The following is a 12032-nucleotide window of genomic DNA, read 5'->3' on the forward strand; positions in this document are numbered from 1 at the left end:
GCCTTTCTGAATATGGTGGCTTCATTCCATACCCAATCCTTTATAAGCAGATCCATAAAATATCAACTTTTCCATCCTGATGTCAGCAAAAAGTCCACAAAGGATTGGCAGAGCATGTCTTATTTAACCTTGATCAAATAAATCAACTTTATATTCTTTTCTTTTACTTCTAACAGTCTTAATATTTAATTCAAATATTGTTGTAGGATTTGATTTCTCTTCAAGTCTTATTTATACCATTGCATAGATTTCTTCAAGCCATTTTTATAACTCCAGTAAAAAACATTTTCCGGTTCATTCTCTTGGTTTATCATTTTCCTTTTAATTTTTAAAACTTTAGCCAGTTTCTTTCCTGTATCCAGTAAAGCATCCTTTTCCAAATCATTATCCTGGCCTGTCATTTGTAGTTCTACTTTTGGTATTTGTCAGATAAGATTTGTGAACACCTGTCATTATTCCATAACGTATTTTAGACATTGTCTATCCATAGAAACAGACATCATTATTGTCAGTGTTGATATTATAGTTACTAATTTCTGGCTCCATTCTTTAAAGATCTCCTTTAATCTTTCCTATGTTTTGTGTCATGGTGTAAGTCCCAGTATTAACTGGTATCAAGAACATAACTTGCATTTGATGACTTTTTAGATTTGTCATGAAAGTCTTCAACAGCTTTAAAATGGTTAATAGATAATTTCTGAAAGTGAGTAGAAAGTGAGGTTTGCAAACAAAGGGTCCTTTAAAAGGCTCTGCTGCATTGTGAGCAAGGGGGATAGTCCTGTTATCTCTTGGTGCTCAAATCTGTGCAAAACTGATAACCTGTGGTCTCCTGGCAAGGAGCAACCATCTGGAGCATGGGTGGCTGATCTCTCATCCTCACCTTATCCAGAGATGTTCCATGGAGCCAGTCTACTCACTGGATTTTTCCTCAGTTGTCAGCTCCACTTCAATTTGCCATACCTCCCACAGAGGTTCTTACAGTTGACCAAATTGAGGAAGATAGAATCCAATTCCTATTCCTTTCTTTTTCCAGAAAAATAGAAACAGCTTTTTCATTTTTGTAGCCCAATATTTGCTACCATCATCATAAGAAACCCAAACCATACACTTTGATGCCCCAAGCAGAGAAAGAATTGAAAAGATCCAGAAAGATAATTTTATTGGAAAGAGAAGAAAGTACAGATAAAGGTTATTGTCCCAAATACTTTAAGAGAGATTGACAAAAAGAAAGCATGACAAGGTTGAAAACATTCAATCCCAAATATAGACCCACTTTTATAATTTCGGAAAATATATCAATTTCCCTTCCAAAACCAAACTCAATTTCAACGTGCCATCTTAATTTATACTTCCATTTCACCAAAGCCTGAATTTATACTAGATACTTGGCAGAGTTGATTTCTTGACTAGTATGGTTTGTAGAAATATCTTGTTGATTCATAACTGCAACATCAAGAACTGTTGTGTGCTATCTGCTCTGTGCATAGCATGGCACATTTTGGTAGGTCTTTGCTTCTCTTCAAGCCACATTGGATCATCTGGTCTCTTGATGTTTTTGTAACTTCAGTTTTTCTTAAGACTTAATTTTTTGTGCTTCTGATGATTTGCCTTCATCAACTACTCCACTTTTATATAGTCTCCCATCCCAAACTAGTTTTTCGCTAATTAGTTGTATACAGCTAGCACTTAATTGGTTCTAGGTCAGGAGAGTTCATTGGCCTGTAAGCCTACTAAGAGTGTAATATCTTCCCAGTGTCAGAAAATGACAAATTTTTGAACTTCAATATTTAGGTGAGGGGTCTGCATATAACAATGAATGCAAACCCATCATCTACAATATTCATATATATATATATATTCATATATATATATACACACACACACACACACACACACACACACACACACACACACACATATATATATATATATATATATATATATATATATATATTAAGCCAGATTAAATAATTTTAGCTAAACCAATGTATCTCTAAAGTATAGAGGAAGAATCCTTAAAATACTTAGAATAGAAACATTCGCTAGAAAGGAGGAGGTGAAATGTCCCCATCTTAAAATTTCCATCTTTATACCAATTGTTGGTTACGTGAGCAAACTTATTATATATTATGAGTAACTTTCAAAAATGATTGAGCTTGAGTTCTATGTGTAGAGACTATGTTCTATTTAAAGACTATGTTCTCTGTATAGAGTCAGTTCTGTTCAGAGCCATGATGGGCAGCAGTACCTGAAGAATCCTTTATCAACATTTCTTATTCTCAATCAATTAACTGATATTAGTCTGTTCTGTCCTCCCCCTTTTGTCATTCATACGCTCCCTGTCACTTTCCTTCATCCCTCCAACCTTTACCTTCAATAATTCTCAATCTTAATATACTATCTGCCATCTACAGTTTGTTCCACTTGGTTCCTGGAGCCAGCTAATTTTTTTTTCTAGCCCACATTACTGTCAGCCCCAGAGATAGACCACACTAAAAAACAGACACCATGTAGGCATAAAGGTACTCCTATTAAAATAGCTGTGGTAACAGAATCTTGGAAGTCTGAATGTGCTTCCTCTTGTTTCTTTATTTTCATATAAAAAGGAGAAGCTGTCTGAGGCATTTTCAAAAATCTCTTTGTTAGTATGAGCTAAAGAAGAGAAGCAACCTAGAACTAAGGAGAAACTTCCTGACAGTTAGAACAATTAACCAGTGGAACAACCTGCCTCCAGAAGCGGTGAATGCTCCAACACTGGAGGTTTTTAAGAAGAGACTGGACGGCCATTTATCTGGAATGGTATAGGGTTTCCTGCCTGAGCAGGGGGTTGGACTAGATGACCTCCAAGGTCCCTTCCAACTTTATTATTTTTATTTTTATTATCTAATTATTACACAACTGAAATCTGTTCAGAGATATTTCCTTACTAAGCTGAGAAACAGAATGACCATGGTCGGGCAAAAAGGCAGTGGGAGTAGGAGTGACTTCTGACTTCCTGCCAGTTTCCCCTGGACTTTCCTTGTAGGAAGCTGTTAGGGAGCATTGAAATGATTATCATGTGACTGCTGCTGACCATTACAGCACTGAAGCAACCACAACTTTGCCAAATTTTAATTTCATGGGAGTCAAGGATCCCACGTTTTGGGTGCATTCTGTAAGTTAGCCCATTTGAAGTATAATGATTCAAAAAATGTTGCCCTGATGCACTATTTCACCACCTGAAGGCTACAAACAAACAAATGAACAGGATTGTTTTAGAAGTATATAGATTGCCAGGACAGAAGACTTTTAGTTATATATAGATTATCTTTATAACAGATCTTCCCTCTCTCCTTGAAGACATTTTTAATACTTTCTACAATATGCGGGTCAAGAAGCAACAGTGAGAACTAGACATGGAACCACTGATTGTTCAAAATTGGGAAAGGAGTCCGGCAAGACTGTATTCTGTCGCCCTGCCTATTTAACTTATATGCAGAGCACATCATGAGAAAGGCAGGGCTAGACGAATCAAAAGTTGGAATTAAGATTGCCGGGAGAAATATCAAAAACCTAAGATATGCAGATGATACCACTCTAATGGCAGAAAGTGAAGAGGAACTAAAGAGCCTCTTGATGCGGGTGAAGGAGAGTACAAAAGTTGGCTTGAAACTCAACATTAAGAAAACCAAAATCATGGCATCCGCCCTCTCAATTCCTGGCAAATAGATGGGGAAGAAATGGAGGTAGGATTTTATCTTCCTGGGCTCCAAGATCACAACAGATGGGGACTGCAGCCAAGATATTAAAAGACGCTTGCTCCTGGGGAGGAAAGCTATGGCAAATCTAGACAGCATACTAAAAAGCAGAGACATCACCCTGCCAACAAAAGTGCGTATAGTCAAGGCCATGGTTTTTCCAGTTGCAATGCATGGCTGTGAAAGTTGGACCATAAGAAAGGCTGAGCGCAAAAGAATTGAGGCCTTTGAACTATGGTATTGGAGAAGACTCCTGCGAGTCCCCTGGACTGCAAGGTAATCAAACCTGTCAGTCCTAGAGGAGATCAACCCTAACTGCTCTTTAGAAGGCCAGATCCTGAAGTTGAAACTCAAGTATTTTGGCCACCTAATGAGAAGGAAGGACTCACTGGAGAAGAGCCTAATGCTGGGAAAGATTGAGGGCAACAGAAGAATGGGACAACACAGAATGAGGTGGCTGGATGGAGTCACTGAAGCAGTAGGTGTGAACTTAAATGGACTCCAGAAGATGGTAGAGGACCGGAAGCCTGGAGGAACATTGTACATGGGGTCGCGATGGGTTGGACACGTCTTCGCAAATAACAACAACAATGGCTAATTTTTCTAATCTAGGCTTCCCCTTCTTGCTGTTCAACAGAGTCCTGTTGAACAATGTTCAAGAATTCATAAGTTTTTTTAATGTTAAGTGTGGTTGTAGACTGTGACAAGTTTTCTCATGATGTAATTTGTGTTGAATTGGTAACTGAATTAGTAGCTGTAGGTTCAGCCATAGTACTTTTTAATGTAAATTGCTTCACAGCTTAAAGTTTATATTTGTTATTTTGCAGTGAATAGTTCACATTTTAAAATACTTCAATCTTAGTTATTTTGATGAAATAATAGCCTTATTTGGGTAAATACTCAAAATTCAACTGACCTGAAAAGATCACATTTTTTCTAAATCTACAGTGCTGATTCTCTGAACTTTGTGCATCACAATGAACAAGTATAGTCGTACTTCAGTACTTGTTAATGGTTCTGGGAGGTGCAACAAGTACCAAAAATGATGAGTACCAAACAGATTCGTTTCAACTGGAAAGGATAACGAGTCATGAGGCCGCCAACACAAATTCTAGCTTACACCATGAGTACCATGACAAAATTTTCATGTCAAAATAATGTTGAGTACCAAATTTGACAGGTTTCAAAGCAGTTGAGTACCGATATACCACTATAATTGATTCTTTCAATTCTCTAATGAAAGAAAGAACAACCCCAAATCTGTGACAGTTTCAATTTTTTGAATGGCTTGGAACTAATTTACATAGCCTTAGGTAAGTTATGTTTGGCATCTCCACTTTTATTTCCAGTAGCATTTGTAGGGTGCCCAGTAAACAACAGGAGAGAGATTGAAAAAGTACAGTCTTTGGGTCTTTTAAGCATTTATATGGCTTTCCAACTTATATGACTCTGGGCAGTATACAAAAGAGAAAAAGAAAAAGAAAATCCAACAGTGTAGAAGAAACAGAACATTAAAATCAAACAGTAAATGGCAAACATGGTCTATGGTCTGTTGTCACTAAGAATGAGGATTGTACTGATTCTGGTCACCCCCCAAGGCACGGCAGCGGCCCATTTTTGCACTTCGCAGCAGAGCGGCATCCCGTTTTTGTGCCTCACAGTGTGGCGGCATCCCATTTTCACGCCCCAAGGTGCAGCAGTGGTCTGTTTTCGCGGTGCTAGCGCAAGTGGGTGTATATGCGTGCACATGTGCATGTGCTGGCCAACCTGTCCCACAGCCCGGTGGCCAATAGGCCATGGCCCACTACCGCGCCGTGGTCCACAAGTTGGGGACCCCTGCTTTAGAGTGTGTTTAAAACTGACCTGCATTAAAGCTAATTTCAATATCACAATTTGGCTCTGAACAATTTCTCTAATACATGGGATCTTGGCAAACAAGTAGATGAAAATAATGATACAATTGGCTATCTAAATACAATTTCAGAAAATTGGCGGCTAACATCCATAATCACATCCATAGATCCAGAATTAGCCAAAGATGCAAACTTAGACATATCAGATACTCCAATGACAAGGGGATGCATATTTGGATATACTAATGATTTGGCCATAACAGTACCAAAAAAAAAAAAAAAAGCCTCATGGAAGTGACAGACAATCTCCTGTCCAAAGATCTTAAGATCTTGGAAAAATTCTTCACTGATTGGAAGCTTATCCTAGCACCAGGAAAACAGTAACTATGTGCTTCCACCTTAATAACAAACTAGCATATGAAGCCCGTAAGGTCTACTTAAACAACATCTTACTCCCCTGTAACCCTCATCCAAAATATCTTGGAATAACATTGGACCAAACTCTCTCCTATAAGATATATAGAGAGAATATGGTGGCAAAAATCAATAGCTAGGAACAACATACTCCAGAAATTATGTAGAAATAAATGGGGAGTTTCAGCTGCCACCCTCAGGTCATTAGCACTAGGGCTGATGTACTCCACAGCAGAATATTGTGCCCCTGTATGGCTTTACAGCTGCCATAGTAGTAAGCTAGATGCCAAACTCAATGACACCACGAGAATAATAAGCAGATGTATTAAAACTACTCTGATATGCTGCCTTCCTGTTCTGAGCCAGATAGCACTGCTAGCTTCACGAAGGCAAGATGCACTAGTGAGAGAATGCAGAAAATTATGAACAACTACCGGTGCGCACTGACTTTGCTCATTTTATTAGCCAGAAGGCTTAAATCAGGAAGCCCATAACATCTGCCCAACAACTTTAACATTGATTCCCAATGGAAAGCCAAATGGGTCACTGAATGCCCAGATATAGGAAGATGTATAAATGACTCCACAAAAAAGGCGCCAGACTTTGAACTACCACGTTGACAGTGGACAATCCTGAATAGGATTTGTACCACACACAGCGTCTGCCACGACTCACTCTATGAATGGGGCTTAGTATTTTTCTCTTAGTGTGACTGCAGGATCCCACATGAAACTATAGGCCCCATCGTAACTGGCTGTAAGCTGAGGGCATATACCGATCCAGTATCTGATTTTTAAAAAAATAATAAACAATGCTGTGCTTCAATAATTAGATGGCATAGACATTGGTATTTGAACACAGATCCTTTTAACATTTTTATTTTAATGTGTTTTACTAATCTAAGTGAAATATTAATATATATTGCTAGCTCATGTATGATATGCCATACTCTAAATAATAATAATAACAATAGCCAAAGAATCCATGACAGCACTACTCCGCAGCACACTCGACCTAACAAAATACATCAAGATTGAAATACCCAGAATCATAGATCTTATCAATCTCTGCCTAACCACTTAACCTTCAATTTGACGGACAAATATATCAACAAAACAAAGGGACACCCATGGGGTCACTGCTTTCAAGACTCATAGCACAGACTGTAATGCAATGCCTGGAACTAATAGCATTCCCACACATACAACTCAAAATATGGATCCAATATGTAGATGACACCTTTGTTACAATAATAAAAAGGACCAACTGGAGAACACACTGAAACCATTAACATCATCTTCAAAGGTATAAAATTCACAAGGGAAGAAGATAATGACACGCTATCCTTCTTGAATATCCTTATCAGCAGAGATAGCAATGGCAACACAAGTTCATTGAAAACCACCCACACTTACCAAGTGCTCCACTATCAAAATAACAACCCAATCCCACAAGAGAAGCTGCGTAAGAACACTTGTTAGACTAGCACAATCACATTGCAACAACCCTGAACATCAGAAAAAGGAAATACAGTAGATCATCCATGCAACATCTTCCAACAAAATGGATATCCACACACCTTCATCAAAATGTTCCTGACCACTCAACACAATATAGCACAACCAATACAACTATGAAAAGGATAACATTGCCGTACATCAAAAACATTTCAGAATTCATCAACAAGACTATTTATGTGCACATGGCATCAGCATAGCATACAAACCAACTAAACTTGTCCAAAACTTCCTAAGAAAAAGACCCAGCAGCCCCAGAAAAAAAAAAACTGGAGTCTTCTACAACATACAGTGCAAGCAATGGCCACTTCATAGGACAAACAGACAGAAGACTAGCAGAGTGCATTCACGAACATCAACTAGCAGTCAGACGATATAATGAAAACATTCTTAATTTCACAACACATGGATAGACTCAACCATAGTTTCTATTGGGAAACTATGGCCATCCTAGACTAAACCAGGTCCAAAAAGGCAAGAGATTTCCTGGAACCCGGCCATCAGTGTCATGTAGACATAAACATATCATTCAGAGGAGGCAATCAACAAACCAGAAAGGGAATAAAGACCAGAATACCCCTCTCACCAGCAATCAACACCCAGATGACCAGAGATTAACACAGAGATTAACATTAGACCAACAATCAAGAAGCAAACAATATCCCAATCAAGCAACTGTTGAACAAGCCAACAGTAAATAGCCCAACCAAAGAACCACCAAGATCTCTCTCACCAACACTGACAGGCAAGCCACTAGAACATAAAGTGAGAGCAAACCCCACTCCCTAGTTTATGTTACCTAGTTTGGGTAACAAACTGTCTACCAGAAAACAACCAAACACAGCAAACATCAAGGACCCCTCACTGCAATCCTACAAATATTCTCTCCTCTTATCAAAATCAGTGGGTTGCCCATTTTTAAAAACTGACGGAGAATCTGATTCTAGTTCACCTCATTATACAGGTAGTTCTCAACTTGAGATCACAATTGAGCCCAGAATTTATATTGCTAAGTGAGAAATTTGTTAAGTGAGTTTTGCCCCATTTTATGACTTTTCTTCCCACACTTGTTAAGTGAATCAATGCAGTTGTTAAGTTAGTAAGTGAATCTAGCTTCCCCATTGACTTTGCTTGTCAGAAGGTTGCAAAAGGGAATCACATGTCCCTGGAACACTGCAATTGTCATAAATACAAGTCAGTTGCCAAGCATCTGAATGTAAATCACATGTTCATGGGGATGCTGCAACAATTATAAGTGTGAAAAACAGTCACAAGCCACTTTTCAGTGCTGTTGTAACTTTCAACAGTCACCAAAAGAACTGTTGCAAGTCGAGGACTACCTATATCAGTGGTGGCGAACCTATGGCACGGGTGCCAGAGGCAGCACTCAGAGCCCCCTCTGTGGGCACGCACGCTGTCGCCCCAGTCCTAGGCCTTCAGCTGGGTTTTATAAAACCTTTTCGCTTTAGGCCTCCGCCACCGTGTACAAAAAAAAAGGTTAAATCAATCAGTCAATTTCAACTTCTTGTGGGAAAAAAGATCTTGCAAAGTTGGAATTGATTGATTGAATCTTTTAGTCCCACCCAGTCTGCTGTTACCACCACAGCCATGCCCACCCAATGGGCCACACCCAGTGCTTTTTTTCTAAAAAAAAAAAAAAAAAAAGAGGTGCTGGAACTCACACATGTCATACAACCTGCCTTGCCTACCCTACAAGGTTCCATCCAAAAGTGCCGGAACTCCGTTCTGGGTGTTCTATGAGAAAAAAAGCCCTGTCCACACCTACCAATGGGCCACACCTACCCGGCACCCGACGATGCATAAGTGGGGTTTGGGCACTCGGTCTCTAAAAAGTTCGCCATCACTGACATATATTAACACACTGGACAAATTCAGAATTTTGAACAAGGAGTGCAGGTAACTTATACAAGTAGTCCTCAAATTACGATTACAGTTGAGCCCCAAAATTCCATTGTGTGGGTTTTCACGCGCCCAGCGGTCTCCCATGGGTGTTGAAGAACAGACACGAACACGTGGTTTCCTCGGGATGGGAGCCTCAAACAAAGCCGAAGCATCCCTTTTATTGTGTTATCAGAAGGCAGGTTTATAGGCACCTGGTGACCACCTTACACCAACCACATTTGTTATAACACAGCATATTAGCATATTACACGTGCTAACTTTGTTTTGCACACGTTACTATACAGCTGTTACACACGGCACCAACAAACACCAAAACACATTACCGCACGGCACTATCTTGTTTTTTCACTTCTGACTTCCTCATACCTTGGCCTACTGCAGCTGATGACTCAGCCTAACAGGCCAGATAACCCAGATAACTCCAACACCATTGCTAAGTGAAACATTTGTTAAGTGAATTTTGCCTCAATTTTGCCTTCCTTGCCACATTTGTTAAGTGAATCACTGCGGTTTTTAAGCTAGTAAAACAGTTGTTAAGTGAATCTGGCTTCCCCATTGACTTTGCTTGATGGGAGGTTGCAAAAAGTGATTACATAAAATCAGGACACTGCAACTGTCATAAATATGAGTCAGTTACCAAGCATATGAATTTTGATCACCATGGGGCTTCTGTAATAGTCATAAGTGTGAAAAATGGTCATAAGTCACTTTTTTCAGTGCTGTCATAACTTCAGTCAGTAAATGAACTGTTGTAAATTAAAGACTACTTGTATTTAGCATAAGGCAGTCTATTCTACTCACATAGCTTCCAAGTTACAGGTAGTCCTCAACTTATGACCACAATTGAGCCCAAAATTTATATTGCTAAATGAGAAATTTGTTAAGTGAGTTTTGCCCCATTTTATGACTTTTCTTGCCACACTTAAGTGAATCACTGCAGTTGTTAAATTAGTAACATGGTTGCTAAGAGAATCTGGCTTTCCCATTGACTTTGCTTGTCAGAAAGTTGTCGCAGAAGGGGATCACATGACCCCAAGACACTGCAACCGCCATAAAAGTGAGTCAGTTGTCAAGCATCTGAATGCAAATCACGTGACCATGGGGACACTGCTACAGTCATAAGTGTGAAAAATGATCATAACTCACTTTTTCCAGTGCCATTGCAGCTTTGAACAGTCACTAAGCAAACTGTTGTAAGTCAAGACTACCTGTAATTCAATTTGTAGAACTCTCAACAATGGTTAACTTGCTTGGGGAATTCTGCATGGGAAAAGCTCACTTTGCAGAAGAGAGATTCATAAATAGTTAGGAGATTGAATCTGTTCATTGATATCTAACTAGAAGGTATCAATTTCACAAATATTGTTCACTAAGAACTTCAGTTGAATGATAGTAAGGTACTAACTACCATTTGTAACTATGCACAACTATATAATCATGTTTTACCTCTCATGATTAGTCCATATACTGAAAGAAAACCAGAAGGTATGGATCCACACAGATAGAATCATCTTCTCTCCGTACCTTCACATGTTCAGCTTAAGCTGTGGTTTGCCATGTTCGACTGAATCAGTGGATATTCTGAAACATATCCAGAAATTATACTTGGCCGGTTTGTGATTCTCCATCTGGAATGTAGGCTCTAATAAGCCTGACATTGTGGTGAACTTTGATTAATACTAAACAAGTAATAGAGGAAAATGTGTACTGTGTTAGCATGTGGAGGGGGAAGGAGGATAAAAAAATGTACGAGTTTGCAGCTCATTTGCAGTTGCAAGTTCATTTGGATATTTCCAGCTTCATTCCTCTTCCATTTTTATCTCATGTTTTCTTTCTCTCTAATAATTATTTCATAGATAAAATATACGTTATTTATGGCATACAAATAATAATTACATCCTTGGTTTTTTTTATTGCCTTCTCAACTGCATACAGTTATATTAGATAGTTGAATGAAAGCTCCAAAGAGAACGCTTCATTAAAGATAGAGAAACTTTCTGTTGAAGGTGTTTTTTAATTCAATAGCACTCAATTTGGTATTCTTCAGAGCAGGCGGTTATTTTTGCTTGTTAAATTGCAAGAGTTATTTTAGTTTATTTCCCTTTTCTAAATGAAAAAGTTTTGAGTACACTTTTCATTTAATAGTATTAATTTTTAAATGCCTTTTACCATGTAGAATAATCCATCTCTCTTTGGTAAGACATAAAACTTGGAAACTTGTGTTTTTTCTGCTTTTGGGGTTACAAATGCATGCCTTTGCTTGTCAGACTAAATGTATTATTCTGTAGCTGTCTCTCCGTTCTAGATATTCAGGTTGCACAGTAAACCTGACCAAAGCAAGCAAATTCTCCAAGGATAAAGAAGGAAAATGTATGCACTCCTAGGAATCTTTTTTTCAGAACTAAAATTGACATTTTTATAAATAATTACCATGTGTAAGACCTCAAAACTCACAATCACAGCAATTCAGTGGTATGCATTTGGCATGAGTCATTTCTGTTCTTAGTGCTTTTCATTGGAAATGGCACAAAAGTAAGACTTCTCTGAATTTTTTATGCCGTGGGCTTACAGGGGACCAAAGATGTTCT

At 38.6% G+C, this 12032-nt stretch overlaps 1 protein-coding gene across 4 annotated transcripts in view; it reads left to right on the plus strand.

The window, feature by feature from the left end:
- Positions 1-12032, plus strand: part of PSMD14 (proteasome 26S subunit, non-ATPase 14) — a 62856-nt gene that overhangs the window by 32085 nt on the left and 18739 nt on the right. The gene's annotated exons all lie outside the window — the stretch shown is intronic.

Source organism: Crotalus tigris, unplaced genomic scaffold (assembly GCF_016545835.1).
Source record: "Crotalus tigris isolate CLP2741 ecotype Arizona unplaced genomic scaffold, ASM1654583v1 scf7180000024457.371407, whole genome shotgun sequence".
In the NCBI taxonomy this organism is placed as follows: Eukaryota; Metazoa; Chordata; class Lepidosauria; order Squamata; family Viperidae; genus Crotalus; species Crotalus tigris.